Source organism: Ranitomeya variabilis, chromosome 4 (assembly GCF_051348905.1).
Source record: "Ranitomeya variabilis isolate aRanVar5 chromosome 4, aRanVar5.hap1, whole genome shotgun sequence".
NCBI lineage: Eukaryota > Metazoa > Chordata > Amphibia > Anura > Dendrobatidae > Ranitomeya > Ranitomeya variabilis.
The window spans coordinates 295,774,082-295,793,908 of NC_135235.1; the positions used below are offsets into that span (position 1 = coordinate 295,774,082).

The window sequence follows — 19,827 nt, forward strand, 5'->3', positions numbered from 1 at the left end:
GTCCTCAACTGAATAAAGCTGAGCTTCAACCTTCAGTTCCAAATTACCATTTTTAAAAATGCAATTGGCTGTTCCGGCCTACTAAAGGGGTCTGCCCCTGCCTGGTGTTGTCCTCAACTGAATAAAGCTGAGCTTCTACCTTCTGCCTCTTACTAACTGCTGTTTTTTAAAAAAAATTGGCTGTTCCGGCCTACTAAAGGTGTCTGTCTGCCCCTGCCTGGTGTTGTCCTCAACTGAACAAAGCTGTGCTTCAACCTTCTGTTCCAAATTACCATTTTTAAAAATGCCATTGGCTGTTCCGGCCTACTAAAGGTGTCTGTCTGCCCCTGCCTGGTGTTGTCCTCAACTGAATAAAGCTGAGCTTCAACCTTCAGTTCCAAATTACCATTTTTAAAAATGCAATTGGCTGTTCCGGCCTACTAAAGGTGTCTGTCTGCCCCTGCCTGGTGTTGTCCTCAACTGAATAAAGCTGAGCTTCAACCTTCAGTTCCAAACATACAACCAAAAACTGGTACAATACAAAAAGTGGCCTCCAGCTACAAAAACTTTCTCCTACAAGTAGTTAAATGACAGTTTTTTTTCCAGTGAAAACACAGATATGGCATCCAACGAGTGTTGTCCTGTCTCGTCTTCTTTATATTATTGCCAAGAAGCTGCAACTGAATAAAGCTGTGCTTCAACCTTCAGTTCCAAATTACCATTTTTAAAAATGCAATTGGCTGTTCCGGCCTACTAAAGGTGTCTGTCTGCCCCTGCCTGGTGTTGTCCTCAACTGAATAAAGCTGAGCTTCAACCTTCAGTTCCAAATTACCATTTTTAAAAATGCAATTGGCTGTTCCGGCCTACTAAAGGTGTCTGTCTGCCCCTGCCTGGTGTTGTCCTCAACTGAATAAAGCGGAGCTTCAACCTTCAGTTCCAAATTACCATTTTTAAAAATGCAATTGGCTGTTCCGGCCTACTAAAGGTGTCTGTCTGCCCCTGCCTGGTGTTGTCCTCAACTGAATAAAGCTGAGCTTCAACCTTCAGTTCCAAATTACCATTTTTAAAAATGCAATTGGCTGTTCCGGCCTACTAAAGGGGTCTGCCCCTGCCTGGTGTTGTCCTCAACTGAATAAAGCTGAGCTTCTACCTTCTGCCTCTTACTAACTGCTGTTTTGTAAAAAAAATTGGCTGTTCCGGCCTACTAAAGGTGTCTGTCTGCCCCTGCCTGGTGTTGTCCTCAACTGAACAAAGCTGTGCTTCAACCTTCTGTTCCAAATTACCATTTTTAAAAATGCCATTGGCTGTTCCGGCCTACTAAAGGGGTCTGCCCCTGCCTGGTGTTGTCCTCAACTGAATAAAGCTGAGCTTCTACCTTCTGCCTCTTACTAACTGCTGTTTTTTAAAAAAAATTGGCTGTTCCGGCCTACTAAAGGTGTCTGTCTGCCCCTGCCTGGTGTTGTCCTCAACTGAACAAAGCTGTGCTTCAACCTTCTGTTCCAAATTACCATTTTTAAAAATGCCATTGGCTGTTCCGGCCTACTAAAGGTGTCTGTCTGCCCCTGCCTGGTGTTGTCCTCAACTGAATAAAGCTGAGCTTCAACCTTCAGTTCCAAATTACCATTTTTAAAAATGCAATTGGCTGTTCCGGCCTACTAAAGGGGTCTGCCCCTGCCTGGTGTTGTCCTCAACTGAATAAAGCTGAGCTTCTACCTTCTGCCTCTTACTAACTGCTGTTTTTTAAAAAAATTGGCTGTTCCGGCCTACTAAAGGTGTCTGTCTGCCCCTGCCTGGTGTTGTCCTCAACTGAACAAAGCTGAGCTTCCACATTCTGGCTTTCGCCCTATACTATCAGATATTAAACTGCATTTGGCCTACTAGTGTGGTTAGGCCCTTGAAACAGTGTCTGCTGCTCTTGGGTTTGCTACTCCACTGAACAAAGCAATGCTGCCTGTTTAGTCCTGTTACCAATTTTGAACTGCATTTAGCCTACTTTATTCTTTGGCCCTATATCTGTTTCCTCCTCATCCTGCCCATTGCCCAGCCACTGCTAGATGAGTCTGCTGGTACATTGACCTAGACCACTACATTCCCCTTGCACTCTACACAGCCAGAATCTGACCCTGCTTAAAGTAAGGTTCCCCTTCCCGCATGTTATACCACCTTACACAGGGACAGAGAGGAAGGTGCAGATGAAAGTGCAGGTTCCTTCATCAGGTGGGGGGGCATACTCGTTGGCGACGTCACTGGCACAGGGCCCCTCAGAGTACGCAAAAGTGTCGCTGCTGGTGGGAGGCGCCCCCGCCATGCAAACACACCGCTGTACTTTGAGGGGCCCTGTGCCAGTGCCAATGCGAACGAGTGGGCCCCCCCTGCTTGCTCAGGATCACAGCACTTGCAACGTTGAAATACTTACCTTTCCCTGCAACACCGCCGTGACGTAGTCCGCATTTCCTGGGCCCACGAAAAACTTGAGCCGGCCCTACTCCCCCCACAACTTTTGCCAAATGACCCCCAATTCCCTATGCCCAACTATTATTATAAAGTTAATTAAGATTGACAAGCTTCAGAAACAAGAATGGATGTTTTTGGCATTAAAATGGGCACTGTAGGTGTTTTCCTGGCCTCCACTCACTGCCGACTATGCTTCCCCATTGACTTGCATTGGGTTTCGTGTTTCGGTCGATCCCCGACTTTTAGCGATAATCGGCCGACTGCACTCGACTCGACTCTGGACAAAATCGGGTTTCACAAAACCCGACTCGATCTTAAAAAAATGAAAGTCGCTCAACTCTACTAACCACACCTCTAACCCAGACACACCCCTAACCCTAATCCCAACCCTAATCCCAACCGTAAATGTAATCCAAACCCTAACCCTAACTTTAGCCCCAACTCTAGCCCTAACCCTAACCCTAGCCCTAACCCTAATGGGAAAATGGAAATAAATACATTTTTTACATTTTTTTAATTTTTCCCTAACTAAGTGGGTGATGAAGGGGGGTTTGATTTACTTTTATAGCGGGTTATTTAGCGGATTTTTATGATTGGCAGCCATCACACACTGAAAGACGCTTTTTATTGCAAAAAATATTTTTTGCGTTACCACATTTTGAGAGCTATAATTTTTCCATATTTGAGACCACAGAGTCATGTGAGATCTTGTTTTTTGTGGGACGAGTTGACGTTTTTATTGGTAACATGTTCGGGCACGGGATATTTTTTTGATCGCTTTTTATTCCGATTTTTGTGAGGCAGAATGACCAAAAACCAGCTATTCATGAATTTCTTTTGGGGGAGGCGTTTATACCGTTCCGCGTTTGGTAAAATTGATAAAGCAGTTTTATTCTTCGGGTCAGTACGATTACAGCGATACCTCATTTATATAATTTTTTTTTGTTTTGGCGCTTTTATACGATAAAAGCTATTTTATAGAAAAAATAATTATTTTGGCATCGCTTTATTCTGAGGACTATAACTTTTTTATTTTTTCGCTCATGATGGTGTATGGCGGCTCGTTTTTTGCGGGACAAGATGACGTTTTCAGCGGTACCATGGTTATTTATATCCGTCTTTTTGATCGCGTGTTATTCCACTTTTTGTTTGGCGGTATGAGAATAAAGCGTTGTTTTTTGCCTCGTTTTTTTTTTTTTTTTTTACAGTGTTCACTGAAGGGGTTAACTAGTGATATAGTTTTATAGGTGGGGTCGTTACGGACGTGGCGATACTAAATATGTGTACTTTTATTGTTTGATTTTTTTTATTATTTAGATAAAGAAATGTATTTATGGGAATAATATTTTTTTTTTATTTATTTATTTAGGATTTTTTTTTTTTTTTTTTTTTTTTTTTTACACATGTGGACATTTTTTTTTTACTTTTTTACTTTGTCCCAGGGGGGGACATTACAGATCGATGATCTGATAGTGTGCACAGCACTCTGTCAGATCACCGATCTCACTTACATCGGTGCAGGCTTACCAGTGTCTGCTCTGAGCAGGCACTCGGTAAGCCACCTCCCTCCCTGCAGGACCCGGATGCCGCGGCCATCTTGGATCCGGGACCTGCGGCGAGGAGGGAGGTAGGAGACCCTCGGAGCAACGAGATCACATCGCGTTGCTCCGGGGTTCTCAGGGAAGCCCGCAGGGAGCCCCCTCCCTGCGCGATGCTTCCCTATACCGCCGGCACACAGCGATCATGTTTGATCGCGGTGTGCCGGGGGTTAATGTGCCGGATGTCAGCTGCGATAGTCAGCTGACACCCGGCCGCGATCGGCCGCGCTCCCCCCGTGAGCGCGGCCGATCGCGTATGACGTACTATTCCATCCTTGGGAAGTAGGGCCCACCCCACATGGACGGAATAGTACGTCTAATGACAGAAAGGGGTTAAAAACATGAAAAAAATAAAACAACATAACAATTTGAATCACACAATTTTCCCCAAAATAAAAATAAAAGGAATGGGAAAAAAACATATTTTGTATTATTAACCCATTATTTATGCATTAGATAAACTATGTATAAAAAATTTGAAGTGCAAAAACTCCAATTTTTTTTCGTTGCCACGCCCCTGCCAAAAATGCAATAAAAAGCTACGTACCTCCAAATGGAAACTCTAAAAACAATAGCTCAAAAAGCAAAAGAAAAGCCACCACAAAGGTCGATCGACAGAAACATAAACAAGTTATGGGACTCGAAAAATAGCGACACAAATGAAAAAAAAAATTTTTTTATTTTTTTTTTACAAATTTCAGAATTTTTTTATGCCACTAAAATAATTAAAAAAAATATAAGTTTGGTATCACCATAATCGTGGGGCATCACGGTGGCGCAGTGGTTAGCACAGCAGCCATGCAGCGCTGGAGTCCTGGGCTCAAACCCCACTAAGGACAACATCTGCAAGGAGTTTGTATGTTCTCCCCGTGTTTGCGTGGGTTTCCTCCAGGGTCTCCAGCCTCCCCCCACACTCCAAAAGACACACTGATAGGGAATTTAGATTGCGAGCCTCAACGGGGACAGCAATGATAATGTGTGTAACCTGTAAAGCGTTGCGGAATATGTTAGAGCTATATAAAAATAAAGATTATTACTATTATTATTATTAATCATATGTACCAGGAGAATCCCATTGCCAGGTCATTATTACCATACATGAACGCTGCAAAATTAAACCCAAAAATACAATGTTAGACTGCATTTTGTTTTTTTCGTAATTTCAAGTTACTGGGAATTTTTTTTATGTCTTTATATACATTATATTGTAAAAAAAAAAATTCACTTTATTCAAAACCACAACTCGTCCTGATGGAAAAATAAAAAAGTTATGAAAAGGGGAGGAAGAAACAAAAATTGGCTGTGGGGGGAAGGGGTTAAACGCAACTAATCTAATGGAATTCTGTATCAGAAAAAAAAAGCATGCTGCGATTATGGATCAAGAATTGTATTATATTTTACCAAAATTACGAGATTTAAAAAAAAAAAAATCTGATGCAGAGTCAGGGGCTGTGGGTTTCCGCCTGGAAATGAACATTGACTGAATGTGTAAATGGAACAGATCCCAGAAGAGTTAAAAAAAACAACTCTTCCCCCCTCAGAGAAGCATCACAGATTCCTTTCTGCAGAAAACAGTCATATGATCACGGTCAGAAAGAGGAAATATCACAGCGAAGTCCTGCAAAACGGGCGAGGAGTCACAGCATTAGGTCCCGTGTATCCAGATCTACACATCGAGTCTGTACAACAGATGCAAAAAAAAGTAAGTGTTAAGTTCTTGGCAGCACTTGGAGGAAAGAACTTTAAGACTTTTGTTCCACTCATTATGTTACATAAGTGTAAGATAGGGCAGAGAAGATGTTTACAAATGAACCAGATCTTACTCTGTAATTTGGCAGCGCCGAACGTCACGGGGTTGTGTGATGCTTTACATAGAAATACAAGTAAACATTCTGCGCAATCATAAATCAGATCAATGCACAGGAAAGGGAAATGTATTAAAGGGAATTTGTCAGTAGGGTCAACCCATCTAAGCCGTCTACATGGACATGTAGGTCATAGGAAACTAAGCAAAATGATACCTTGATATCAGCGATCTGATGTTTCATTCCAGAGAAATCCACGTTTTTCTTAATATGTTAACATGCTTTTAAGATCTATGGGTTGGACATAGATCTCCCTGAAAATCTGCTTCCAGAGCTTACTTTAAAGCATTACCAGTGTGAGACATGTAATGATTGACAGACCACTCTCCTAATTCACATCTCTCCCACTGGTAATATCACCTTTCATTTAAAGTAAGCTCTGAAGTCAGATATTCTGGGAGATCTAGACCCGGCCCATGGATCTTAACAGCTCATTTACATATTAAGAAAAATGTGGATTTCTTGGGAATAAGATATCGGATCACAGATATCAAGGTATTATTTTATTCAACTTTCTATGATCTGCATGCCCATGTAGACTGCTTAAGAGGGTTGATCCAACTGACAGATTCCCTTTAAGGCTTTTGTGCCAATTTTTGGGGGGTCAATGTGTCTCAAATATTGTGGAAAAATATCTGGCTTCTTGCTAATTTACACCACTTTGGACACTTTGGAATTGTGGGTGTCAAAGTGGACAAAGATAGCTTATAGGGGATGAGCAAACATGCTCGGTGATACTCGGATGTCACTCGAGTATCCGGGTGCTTGAATGTGCTCGGCACTCAATAAGCATTGCCTGGGGCTCGGATTTGAAGCTTGAATCCCCACCCCGCATGTTTGGCTCCTGTTGCACAGCTAACGGATTGCCTGTGAGTCACTATAAAGCCATAGCCATCTAGGGAGTGGTATTACTGTGATTAGCTGACCGTATTACGTTAGAAAAGGACAGCCACCATCACGCCCGGCTCACTGACGCCATTGCACAGCTCAGGGGCAATTCTGATTGGTGGGAAAGAGGAGTTATCCTGGACTGTGTGTGCACAGTTTAACTAATCAGAGTCCTCTAGTGGTGATACTGGTGCTGATGCTGAACCATCATACTTAGGCTAGGTTCAGATTGCGTTAGGGCAATCCGTTTAGCGCTAAGCGTGTCACGGGAAGACTAGGTGGGCAAGAGCTAATAACCCGGGCCCCTGCAATTTCCCTCAGACTAGGGAAATCCTGACTGACCCTCTACCTAGAGTTTACACTGATGGTGTGCATGTCTAGGCCTCAACCCTCACCCTGTCTCCCGTTTCAACCCTAGGCTGAAACCACCGCCCACCACCCAGTGAAAAGATTATACACCAATACCCACAGTTAGCACAGACAAGGATAACGGAAAATATACACCATGCCGCAGTCACTCAGGAATACACTAAAAATGCGCAGGGCAAAATAAATACAAATATAGGAAGGAGTAAATAAGACAAAGGGAAATACACCACCAGCAACGATACTCCAACTACTAGCTCACCACTCCAGACCGAGATAACAACGCACAAGACAGAAGCTATAATCGGCGACGCCCAATGTTCAGGAGGACTATTTAAAGGCAGTGGGCATGGCCCAGCTTCCAATCCGAGCACCAGGTAAATTAACCCTGGACCAGCTAGATAAAATCTAGCCGATGCCAATGAGCGCATAGTGGTCAAAAGCGGAATTACCGCTGTCTGTCGAACGACCTGGTCTGAACAGCGTCCGACATGATCCCAGGGCCCTCACGGCTAATAGGACCCAGCTTGTCCGGATGGCGGCGGTGAAAAAACCTGACCAGCTGATCCGCATGAACGTCCGAGGCTGGTACCCAGGACCTCTCCTCAGGCCCATAACCACGCCAGTGTACCAAGTACTGTAAAGTGCGGTGCACTACATGAGAGTCAACCACCTTGGAGACTTCAAACTCCAAATTACCATCCACCAAGACTGGAGGTGGCATAGGCGCCGCGTCCACGTAACCCACCACCTTCTTTAAAAGAGACCTGTGGAACACGTTGTGTATCTTATACTTCGTAGGAAGCTCCAATCGGTACGCTACAGGGTTAATGACGGCGGTGACCCTAAATGGACCAATAAACCGTGGACCCAATTTAAGGGATGGTATTTTGAGTCTTATGTTTTTTGTGGATAACCACACCCAGTCATCCACACTCAGGTCCGGACCTGGCACACGCCTACTGTCAGCCACACGTTTGTACCTAGCACCCACACTCAACAGGCGCTGTTTAACTCTCCTCCAGACTGATGATAATTGTGCTCCTAACTGGTCTTCCTCCGGGACGCCGGAAGAGCCCCCCTGACTCAAAGTACAAAATTGAGGATGAAGTCCGTAAACACAAAAAAACGGAGACTCCCCAGATGACTCCTGGCGGTGATTATTGATGGCAAACTCAGCCAAAGGAAGAAACTTTGACCACTCCTTCTGGTTATCCGAAACAAAGCAGCGTAAGTACTGTTCCAAATTTTGGTTCATACGCTCGGTCTGACCATTTGACTGAGGATGAAACGCCGAAGAATGAGACAACTTGATCCCCAGCCGTGAATAAAATGCTTTCTAAAATTTTGCCACAAACTGAGACCCCCTATCAGAAACGATGTCAGACGGAACCCCACGAAGTCTGACCACCTCCTGCACAAATACCTGAGCCAGAGTCTTAGCGTTAGGCAACGAAGGCAAAGACACAAAGTGCGACATTTTTGAGAACCGATCAACAATTGCGGCGCCCCCACACCGCCGCAGGGCCGAGGGGTACCCGGAGCCGGGCCTCTAGTTCTCAGTCTCGGGGTTGTCACGGTGGCTAGACCCGGTCCGTGGCCCTGTCCGTCAGTGGGGGACGTCCGGTGTAATAGGTGGTAGTAATGATAGCGGTGGAGCGGTGCAGTTGTGGGGTGTAAGTCGCGGTAAATAACGAGGACACCAGGTTGCAGTCTCTTTACCTCTTTACTGGAGATCTCTGAGTCCTCAGTCCAGAACACGGTTCACCAGGCTACGCAAGTCCGGCCGGTCCAATGGCACCTCCAGAGTTCTCCTCTCAGGTGGAAATCTGTGCCTTCCTTCTAGCGCTATGTGTTGTAGTCCTTCCCTGCTGTGCTTACGGAAAGTAACCCCACAACGGTTGTGTCTGTTTCTTAAGTTCCCTCACAACTCGATTTGATGTTCCTCTGTAATCCACCCCTTCCCTGTATTCAGGTTGGAATGGCACCCGTTTGTCAGGTAGGCCTGGAGTTCTTCCGGGACCCTAGAGTCGCCCCTCTCCCGCAATTGCCCCCCAAGACTTCATAGGTGATATGTGGTAGACAGCCCGCCTGAGACCGACTGTCCTGCCGCTGTTTGGAGTATGGCTTGAAGCTGTATTCTAATCCACTCCCTCGGCGTTCCGGCCACCGGTATTGCGCCTCAGCAGGGTGCTGCCTCTTTCAACAAAACCCCTGCTGGTATTCTCCTTCTGCTTGATCTCGTTTCTCACTCAGCACAATCTGTCTCGCTTCTAGTCCTTTCCTTGAGTCCCGCCGCTTCCAGGAGCCTGCGCGGACCCGTTACGTTCTTTCAATGCCAAGCCTCTGCCAGGATCCCACCCCTGGCAGAGACCCTACAGTCTCTCCCTTCACAACACCCCCTGCCACAGGGTGTTGCTCCGTTCAATCCCGTCAGCGTTCTCTCTAACTTTCTGCCTGACCCCCAGTTTACCCACTATGGTGGGGAGTGGCCTAATGAATAGCACCCTTAGCTCCCCCCGGAGGCCCAGCTGTGAAACATATTGGTGTCTGTGATACCTGATTGGAGGAACTCCTTCGGTGCCATCGAACGTACCATGGCTCCCCTTAGCGGCGAAGCCACAGTACTGCAACGACCAGAACTCTGGGGCGCTGCACTCCCCCCTGGTTAAACACAGTACTCCGGGACTGGGAAGAAAAACAACAATACAGATTAGTAAACAGACATACAATTTTGTTGAGTGCAAAACAATAAGTATACTTGAACAGGCTTCCCTTTATGGGAGGTGAGGACACTTTTAACGTTACAAACATGGTCAACATTATAAATTACAGGCTATGCATAACTCCTGTTACCCAACCGGGTATTCTACTTAGTGCAAATTCTGGAACAATAAATTAACATTGCCTTTAGGAAACATACACTCTTAGTTTACCAAGGGCCTTCCTATAATCACATTACAGGGTAAGGTAACTTCACATTCTCCTACTTTGAACCTGCAGGACCGCCTGTCCCTATGGCACCAGACCTACTGCCTCTCCTTTCTTTTACAGGACCGCCCTGTTCATCCAGGGCCTACTGCCTTTCTCTACTATACATGGTATAGACATAACATTCCTTTCGTTTAAAGAACTCTGAGCCAGCTCTACTCGGCTCCTTTAAGGACTCACTCTCTAACCCCTACGGGTTCACTCTCTGTCCTTAGTAACAAAGTAACTTTCAATGGGGACGCGGGGTTTACCTTCTATCCTCACCTTCATTATTACTTTGCTTACTTTCAACTATGCAGACCTCTATCTCTACCCCTACGGGCTCTCTGCATCTTTTCTTTCTGCAAAACATTATTTAGACATTTCAACAAATTCAACACATATAACTTAGCATGTAAAACAGTTACATTTCTTTTCAAGGCATCATTATGGCATTACTGTTCTGCAACAGTATCTCTCTCAAGTTCAGTTTCTCACATCCCCTTTAAGAGGGGACCAAGTCTTTCTAAGGTAGCTCGTCTTCTCAGCCTACCGGCCCATGCAAAGGTTCCGGCATGGTATCTTCGCAAAGTGTCTTTGGCTCAAACAAATAGGGCAAATATCTTCGCAAAGTGTCTTTGGCTAAAACCAGTAGGGAGCACCTTTAAGAAGGTGCAAACTATTTACAAGGGAAGTTCGAATCATGCACCGTCCATGATTTCTGCAGTTTGTATAACTTTTGTGCAACAACTTCAGAAAAGGAAAACAAACAAAGAGGATCCCGAGTCAACAGAGGGATCCATTAACCCTGGGCCGGTTTAGCAGCAACTTAAAGGAACAAAAGACAAACAGTAACTATTTACATTTTCAGGTTTCCGAGGTTTACTCTTTTTCAGGCGGCTCGGGCTCCTGCCCCCCAGCCACCGTGGTGCCAGCGTCCGCGGTTCGAACGTGAAGATGAACTCGACTGGCCAACTCGGTGGCCACAACCAGGCGCACCGTTGCGATGGTGACAAGATCGGGTGCTCCTGGGACCAGGTCCGAGGCGGTAAGGGTCGCGGCTCCAGACATACACCGCCGAACATTCCGTGCATACCACCCGAGCGGGTTCTGGTGGCGGCTGTAGGTCACCGAATCCCCCTTTTGCAATGGTTCTCCACTTCGGCCACAGCAGGGAGCCCTCACTTTACAATGCGCAACAAAAACGTCAGTATCCAATCCTGGCTCGTGTATGAGGCCCCACCCTCTTCTTGCATGGTAGGCCAACACAGTGCCCCGCCTTGTCACGTCTCTGTCATCCCATGCCGGAGGGGGTTGTTGCACTTTCGATGGGCCCATCGACTCGGCCTCTTTCCGGCCTTTCCACTGTAGAATCAAGCACTGTCTATATTGTTCCCATGTAAGCACCGCAAGAGTGGACCCGTTCTCCCGGGATCCATCTGCTCTAAACCAGGGGGTGTCCCACCGAAGAACTACTCCATCTAAGCTCACATCCACAGGCTCCCCCACTCCAGTCGACAGCGGTGGCACCATCCTTCCCAGGTCATCGGGGGATAGCACCATTAGCCCTGCCGAGATAAGTCGCTCCCTACTGCGATAGAGGTGGGTCATGGAAGCGGGCTCGCGGAGGGGAGCAGGGACGCCGGCCATACCTGCGCCCAATATGGTTCCATCGGTGTCGCTCCGGTCCGTTAACGAGGACGCTAGAGTCTGCTGCAGCCCGGACCGGGGCTCCTCCAATGGGATGCTCGGATTCGGCTCCGCTGGCCGTGGTTCCTCCTCCTCTAACTCCGAGGTCGGGATTGGTGGACGCAACTCCGCTGTTGGGTCCGCAGGCTTCCGGTCCATCTCCGTTGAAGAAGGGCAGGCCGGAACTGCTTCTTCCTCGCTCAGGCACTCGCCGTTCATCATCGCTGCCTGATAGTCGGTGGCAGTGCATGCACCTAACTCCGCCATTTCTCTGAGGTTGGGCTTCTCCGTCACCAGCCTCTCGCCGTTGCATATCAAGGGGTGTTTCTCTTCTGCTTTGGGGCAGGTCATTCCTCTGCAGCCAGAAGTGCAGGGGGCGGTAGCCATTTCTCGCGCCACACTGGGAGTCTCCGCCCATAACACGCCCTCCTTCCCCTTGGGTGTAGCAATGGCGGCGCCTTTTGGCGGGAACTTTTGGCGGCTAATGGCGCAGCACAGTCTTTGTAATAAAGTACAGTCCAAGCACAACAAATCACAGTCTCTAGGCACACATGACCTGATTCTTCAGGCTTAAGTAGATCCTGTTCGTGACGCCAAGTCTGCGGCGCCCCCACACCGCCGCAGGGCCGAGGGGTACCCGGAGCCGGGCCTCTAGTTCTCAGTCTCGGGGTTGTCACGGTGGCTAGACCCGGTCCGTGGCCCTGTCCGTCAGTGGGGGACGTCCGGTGTAATAGGTGGTAGTAATGATAGCGGTGGAGCGGTGCAGTTGTGGGGTGTAAGTCGCGGTAAATAACGAGGACACCAGGTTGCAGTCTCTTTACCTCTTTACTGGAGATCTCTGAGTCCTCAGTCCAGAACACGGTTCACCAGGCTACGCAAGTCCGGCCGGTCCAATGGCACCTCCAGAGTTCTCCTCTCAGGTGGAAATCTGTGCCTTCCTTCTAGCGCTATGTGTTGTAGTCCTTCCCTGCTGTGCTTACGGAAAGTAACCCCACAACGGTTGTGTCTGTTTCTTAAGTTCCCTCACAACTCGATTTGATGTTCCTCTGTAATCCACCCCTTCCCTGTATTCAGGTTGGAATGGCACCCGTTTGTCAGGTAGGCCTGGAGTTCTTCCGGGACCCTAGAGTCGCCCCTCTCCCGCAATTGCCCCCCAAGACTTCATAGGTGATATGTGGTAGACAGCCCGCCTGAGACCGACTGTCCTGCCGCTGTTTGGAGTATGGCTTGAAGCTGTATTCTAATCCACTCCCTCGGCGTTCCGGCCACCGGTATTGCGCCTCAGCAGGGTGCTGCCTCTTTCAACAAAACCCCTGCTGGTATTCTCCTTCTGCTTGATCTCGTTTCTCACTCAGCACAATCTGTCTCGCTTCTAGTCCTTTCCTTGAGTCCCGCCGCTTCCAGGAGCCTGCGCGGACCCGTTACGTTCTTTCAATGCCAAGCCTCTGCCAGGATCCCACCCCTGGCAGAGACCCTACAGTCTCTCCCTTCACAACACCCCCTGCCACAGGGTGTTGCTCCGTTCAATCCCGTCAGCGTTCTCTCTAACTTTCTGCCTGACCCCCAGTTTACCCACTATGGTGGGGAGTGGCCTAATGAATAGCACCCTTAGCTCCCCCCGGAGGCCCAGCTGTGAAACATATTGGTGTCTGTGATACCTGATTGGAGGAACTCCTTCGGTGCCATCGAACGTACCATGGCTCCCCTTAGCGGCGAAGCCACAGTACTGCAACGACCAGAACTCTGGGGCGCTGCACAATCACCAAGATGACCGTGTTCCCAGCTGAGGAGGGCAAGTCAGTGATAAAATCCATGGAGATTTCCGTCCATGGCTTACTAGGTACCTCGAGAGGAAGTAGTGTGCCAACAGGACGGGAGCGAGGCATCTTAGTCCTGGCTCACGTGGTGCAAGCTGACACGTATGAGACCACGTCTTGTCGGATCTTGGGCCACCAAAACCGAGGTGACACCAACTCCAAGGTACCCCTAACCCCTGGATGGCCAGCCAGGAGAGCATCATGATGCTCCGCCAAAACCTTTAAGCGGAGATGAAGTGGTACAAACGTTTTGTTGACGGGAAGCTCAGATGGTACCTCCTCCTGGGCCTCGGCAATCTCAGCCTCAACCTCGGTAGTGAGAGCCGAAACAACAACACCCTTTTGGAGGATGGGTACTGGATCTTCCCAAGGCTCTCCCCCCCGGAAAACACCTGGACAAAGCATCCGCCTTAGTGTTTTTAGAACCAGGTCTGTAAGTGACAACAAAGTTGAACTGCGTGAAAAACAATGCCCAGCGAGCCTGCCTGGGAGACAGACGCTTGGCAGACTCCAAATAAAGCAAATTCTTATGGTCGGTAATAACAGTAACCTGATGAACCGACCCCTCCAAGAAGTGTCGCCATTCCTCAAAGGCCAATTTGATTGCCAACAACTCTCTGTTGCCGATATCGTAGTTACGTTCGGTGGGCGACAGTTTCTTGGAAAAATAGGCGCATGGACGCAAACCACTCAAGGATGAGCCTTGTGACAGCACCGCCCCCACACCAACCTCAGATGCATCGACTTCAACAACAAAAGGTTTCGATACATCTGGCTGCACCAGAATGGGAGCCGAAACAAACCTGTTTTTAAGAGATTCAAATGCGCTCACAGCAGCCTCAGGCCAAACAGAGAAATTGGTACCCTTTTTAGTCATGTCAGTTAGCGGTTTAGCAATGATAGAAAAATCCTTGATAAACTTCCTATAGTAGTTAGAAAACCCAAGGAACCGCTGAAGTGCTTTTAGGTTATCAGGCCATTCCCAATGCAACACCGCTTGCACCTTAGCGGCGTCCATTTTAAACCCTGAAGCAGACACAATATAGCCCAAGAAAGGCAACTCCTGTACCGAAAATACACATTTCTCCAGTTTCGCATATAGCTTATTCTCTCTGAGAAGCTGTAACACCTGCCTGACATGATCTAAATGAGTATCACGGTCGCAAGAATATATGAGGATGTCATCTAGGTACACAATAACGAATTTCCCCAAAACATGTGAGAACACATCATTTATGAAATGTTGAAACACTGCTGGTGCGTTTGTCAACCGAAATGGCATCACCAAATTTTCAAAATGACCCTCAGGGGTATTAAAAGCCGTCTTCCACTCATCACCTTGACGGACTCTTATGAGGTTGTACGCCCCCCTGAGGTCAAGCTTGGTAAACCACTTAGCACCTGCCACCTGGTTGAACAAATCCGGTATCAGTGGCATAGGATATGGATCACGAACCGTAATCTGGTTCAACTCCCTGAAATCCAGACACGGGCGTAATCCGCCATCTTTCTTCTTCACGAAGAAGAACCCTGCTGCCACAGGCGAGGATGAAGGCCTGATGTGCCCTTTGCTCAAACTTTCAGCAATGTAATCCTTTAACGCTTGTCTCTCCGGACCAGAGATGTTAAACATCCTTGCTTTAGGCAATTTGGCCCTTTGTTTAAACCTGATAGTACAGTCATAGGGATGATGTGGCAGCAACTCTGAACAACCCTTCTCAGAGAACACATCCACAAAATCCTGAAGTGACTCCAGAACGCTTGAAGTCACAGCAGACACACATGTGGCCAGGCAATTCTCCTGGCAGAACTCGCTCCACTGAATTATGTCCTGAGTTTTCCAGTCAATTACCGGGTTGTGCATAGACAACCATGGAAAACCCAAAACCACCTGAGCAGGAAGATTCCTGAGCACCTTACATGTAACCTGCTCGGAATGTAAAACCCCAATGTGGAGTTTCACCTCAGCCACAAATTCAGTAATCTCACCCTGTGAGAGAGGAGCAGCATTGATGGTGACCACGCGGATAGGATGAGGCAGTTTTTCAATCCTAAAACCTGCTGTGCGTGTTTTTAGAATCTCCTCATCAATGAGATTTGTGGCTGAACCACTATCCACAAAAACAGTAATTGGCAGCTCACTGCCAGCGATAATAACCTTAGCAGGGAGCATGCATTGAGAAACCACCATGGAGGATACACATAAGCTCAGATTGGTCTCCTCCACACCCTCTGAGCTTAGAAGTTTTCCGCTGTTGCGTTTTTCTTAGACAGCTGAGGACAGATGTTAATGAAATGACCTGTTTTACCGCAGTAAAAACAGGCTCCCTGCTTCCTGAGCTCAGGGGCTCAACGCTTCACATGTGACACCCCTGCGATTTGCATAGGCACCGTGGGCTCACCTGCAGCAACCTCACGTGAACCTAAACCCTCTCCCATAGGCGGTGTCTCATGCTCCCCCTGATGCAAACGGCGATCAATGCGGACAACCAGACCCATAGCGGAATCAAGAGAAGCAGGAGTCTCGTACATCAGAAGGACTTTTTTAACCCTTCCAGAAACCCCATGAATAAACTGACTCCGCAGCGCTGGATCATTCCACTGTGTATCGATCGCCCAGCGACGAAATTCAGAACAGTAATCCTCTGCAACTCGCTCCCCCTGGCGAATAGTGCGTATCTTAGATTCTGCTAGAGCCATTCTGTCAGGCTCATCGTAAATGTTTCCAAGAAAGGAAAAAAAACTCTCCACAGAGTCAAATGCAGCAGAATCAGATGGCAAAGAAAACGCCCATGCTTGGGGATCCCCGCTTAACAATGACAATACCAGGCCCACACGCTGAGCCTCATTACCCGAGGAGATCGGGCGCATACGGAAATATAGTTTGTAAGCTTCACAAAAAGAAACAAATTTACTGCGTTCACCAGCAAATTTTTCAGGCAAAAGAAACTTAGGCTCAGCAACTCTACCTGTCGCTCCAGCTTGCACATTAGATACTGCTAGTCCTTGTTGCTGCACTGCCCCCCTCAACTCAGTGACCTGCAGGGACAGCGCCTCCAACTGGCGAGTTATGGAAGTCATGGGATCCATGACAAAACAAAAAAAAAGGAAACCCCCCTTTTTTTTTTTTTCTTTTTTTGTTTTAAAGGCCGATTATAATGTCACGGGAAGACTAGGTGGGCAAGAGCTAATAACCCGGGCCCCTGCAATTTCCCTCAGACTAGGGAAATCCTGACTGATCCTCTACCTAGAGTTTACACTGATGGTGTGCATGTCTAGGCCTCGACCCTCACCCTGTCTCCTGTTTCAACCCTAGGCTGAAATCACCGCCCACCACCCAGTGAAAAGATTATACACCAATACCCACAGTTAGCACAGACAAGGATAACGGAAAATATACACCACGCCGCAGTCACTCAGGAATACACTAAAAATGCGCAGGGCAAAATAAATACAAATATAGGAAGGAGTAAATAAGACAAAGGGAAATACACCACCAGCAACGATACTCCAACTACTAGCTCACCACTCCAGACCGAGATAACAACGCACAAGACAGAAGCTATAATCGGCGACGCCCAATGTTCAGGAGAACTATTTAAAGGCAGTGGGCATGGCCCAGCTTCCAATCCGAGCACCAGGTAAATTAACCCCGGACCAGCTAGATAAAATCTAGCTGACGCCAATGAGCGCATAGTGGTCAAAAGCGGAATTACCGCTGTCTGTCTAACGACCTGGTCTGAACAGCGTCCGACATGACAAAGCGCTAGCGGATTGTGCTAACGCAATGTCTTTTTAGGGGTCGCATTAAACGTCCCCGCTAGCGCAGATCCCCGATCTGCCAGAGCGGGGAACGGACCTCGGGCGCGTCGCGGACGCTGCAAGCAGCGTCCGAGGCGCACCACAAGAGAACGGCACATCGCTAGCGCGTGCCGAAAATGTCACACGCTAGCAATGCGATTTACATTGCTGGCAATGGGAGCGCTAACGGACGCGTTGCACGGCATTAATTTCGCCGTGCAACGCTGTCCGGTAGCGCTCACACTAAAACGCAATCTGAACCTAGCCTAACAGTCCTTCTAAGGGCTAATCCTGTGCTTTTCTGTTTGTATTAGGCTTCTTTTACAAATACCGTGTTTTTTGCCGCCCGTTATTGTGGGGTTTTTTTGATAGGGCGTATTGCCGAAATTTTCAAGGTCTGCCGCAATAACGGACCTCAAAAAATTGCAGATCGCCATTTTCCAGGTTCCCAATACTATAGCAAAAGTATTGGGGAAAAAAAACGGCGGTCCGCAAAACCGGAAGTGATGGCGCACCGCAAAAACAACCTACCGATGTTTTTGCGGCCTCATTGATTTTCAATGGGGCCGTGTCCATAAGGCGTGAAATATATCACGCAAGCTTGATATTTTTTCACAGCCGTAAATACGATCCTCATGGCCTTACGGCATACGACGCTCCTACGAATTTTTGCGGCCCCATAGAAATGCATTGGGGCCACAAAAACGGGCCGAAAAAACACAGCAAGTGTAAAACTAGCTTTAGATACGTTCTGCATTTAGCCTAGGATCAGTTGCAGGGGCAGGGAGAGTGACAGAATAGAGCCTTTAGGCAGGGCTTAGAGCAGTGATGGGCAACCTTTTGAGCTCGGTGTGTCAAAATTCGCCGAAAAACCGAGCATAACTTGGGTGGTGTGTCACCTTGATAAAAAAACATAATTTTGCGACATGTATAGTTTAAATAACAAATATGTATAATTAGAATTAACTTACCTGCTTAGTGACTTCTTTGTTCATCTGTCAGTTGGTTTCTTTTGTTGGTCTTGCTATTATTTAACTTGTGTGGGGTGCCGTGAACTAAGATAAGTGAGGGGGAGGGGGAATTCTTCCAGTGATGGCGAACCTGTGGCACTCCAGCTGTTGCAAAACTACAATTCCCATCATGTCTTCACAGCCAAAGCCTTTGCTTTGAATGGCCAGCCATGATGGGAATTGTAGTTTTGCAACAGCTGGACTGCCACAGGTTCGCCATCACTGATGCCTCCCTCTCACTTATCTCAGTAATGGCCAATGACACCCCACAGTTCACTGGATGATGGTTGCTGTAGTAGTCACAGGGCCTCCAGACAGCAATCACAGGGCCTCCAGACAGCTATCACAGGGCCTCCAGACAGCGATCACAGGGCCTGCAGACAGCTATCACAGGGCCTCCAGACAGCTATCACAGGGCCTCCAGACAGCTATCACAGGGCCTCCAGACAGCAATCACAGGGCCTCCAGACAGCGATCACAGGGCCTCCAGACAGCGATCACAGGGCCTCCAGACAGCGATCACAGGGCCTCCAGACAGCGATCACAGGGCCTCCAGACAGCGATCACAGGGCCTCCAGACAGCGATCACAGGGCCTCCAGACAGCGATCACAGGGCCTCCAGACAGCGATCACAGGGCCTCCAGACAGCGATCACAGGGCCTCCAGACAGCGATCACAGGGCCTCCAGACAGCAATCACAGGGCCTCCAGACAGCGATCACAGGGCCTCCAGACAGCGATCACAGGGCCTCCAGACAGCGATCACAGGGCCTCCAGACAGCGATCACAGGGCCTCCAGACAGCGATCACAGGGCCTCCAGACAGCGATCACAGGGCCTCCAGACAGCGATCACAGGGCCTCCAGACAGCGATCACAGGGCCTCCAGACAGCGATCACAGGGCCTCCAGACAGCAATCACAGGGCCTCCAGACAGCAATCACAGGGCCTCCAGACAGCAATCACAGGGCCTCCAGACAGCTATCACAGGGCCTCCAGACAGCTATCACAGGGCCTCCAGACAGCTATCTCCTCAGGCCTCAGAAATGCAGCCTGGGACTTCTGGTCGGTGCAGCCTGGGACGTCTGGTCGGTGCAGCCTGGGACTTCTGGTCGGCGCAGCAGGGAGCAGCGCAATGTCGCCCAAACAACACAGATCCGACGCAGAGGCCTGGGACTTCCGGGAGCTGCGCCTGGCCTACCGGAAGTCCCAGGCCTAGACGCTCTGCACCGGAGCTCTGTTGTTTGGACCCACAGACCTCCTGCATGGCATCCGATCCGATAAAAAATCGGATCGGATGCCATTGTTTAGCATTCCGATACCGCAAGTATCGGGTATCGGCCGATATTTGCTGTATCGGAATTCCGATACCGAGATCCGATACTTTTGTGGT

The 19,827-nt window shown here is 48.3% G+C and overlaps 1 protein-coding gene across 1 annotated transcript in view; it reads left to right on the plus strand.

Annotated features, from left to right (window-relative positions):
• The first annotated feature begins 5,619 nt into the window (after nucleotides 1-5,619).
• LOC143764561 (membrane-spanning 4-domains subfamily A member 4A-like) overlaps nucleotides 5,620-19,827 on the plus strand; it is a 44,111-nt gene continuing 29,903 nt past the window's right edge. The window contains exon 1 of the mRNA XM_077250237.1: nucleotides 5,620-5,733. The gene's annotated coding sequence lies outside the window, so the exon portion shown is untranslated. The remainder of the gene's footprint in view (nucleotides 5,734-19,827) is intronic.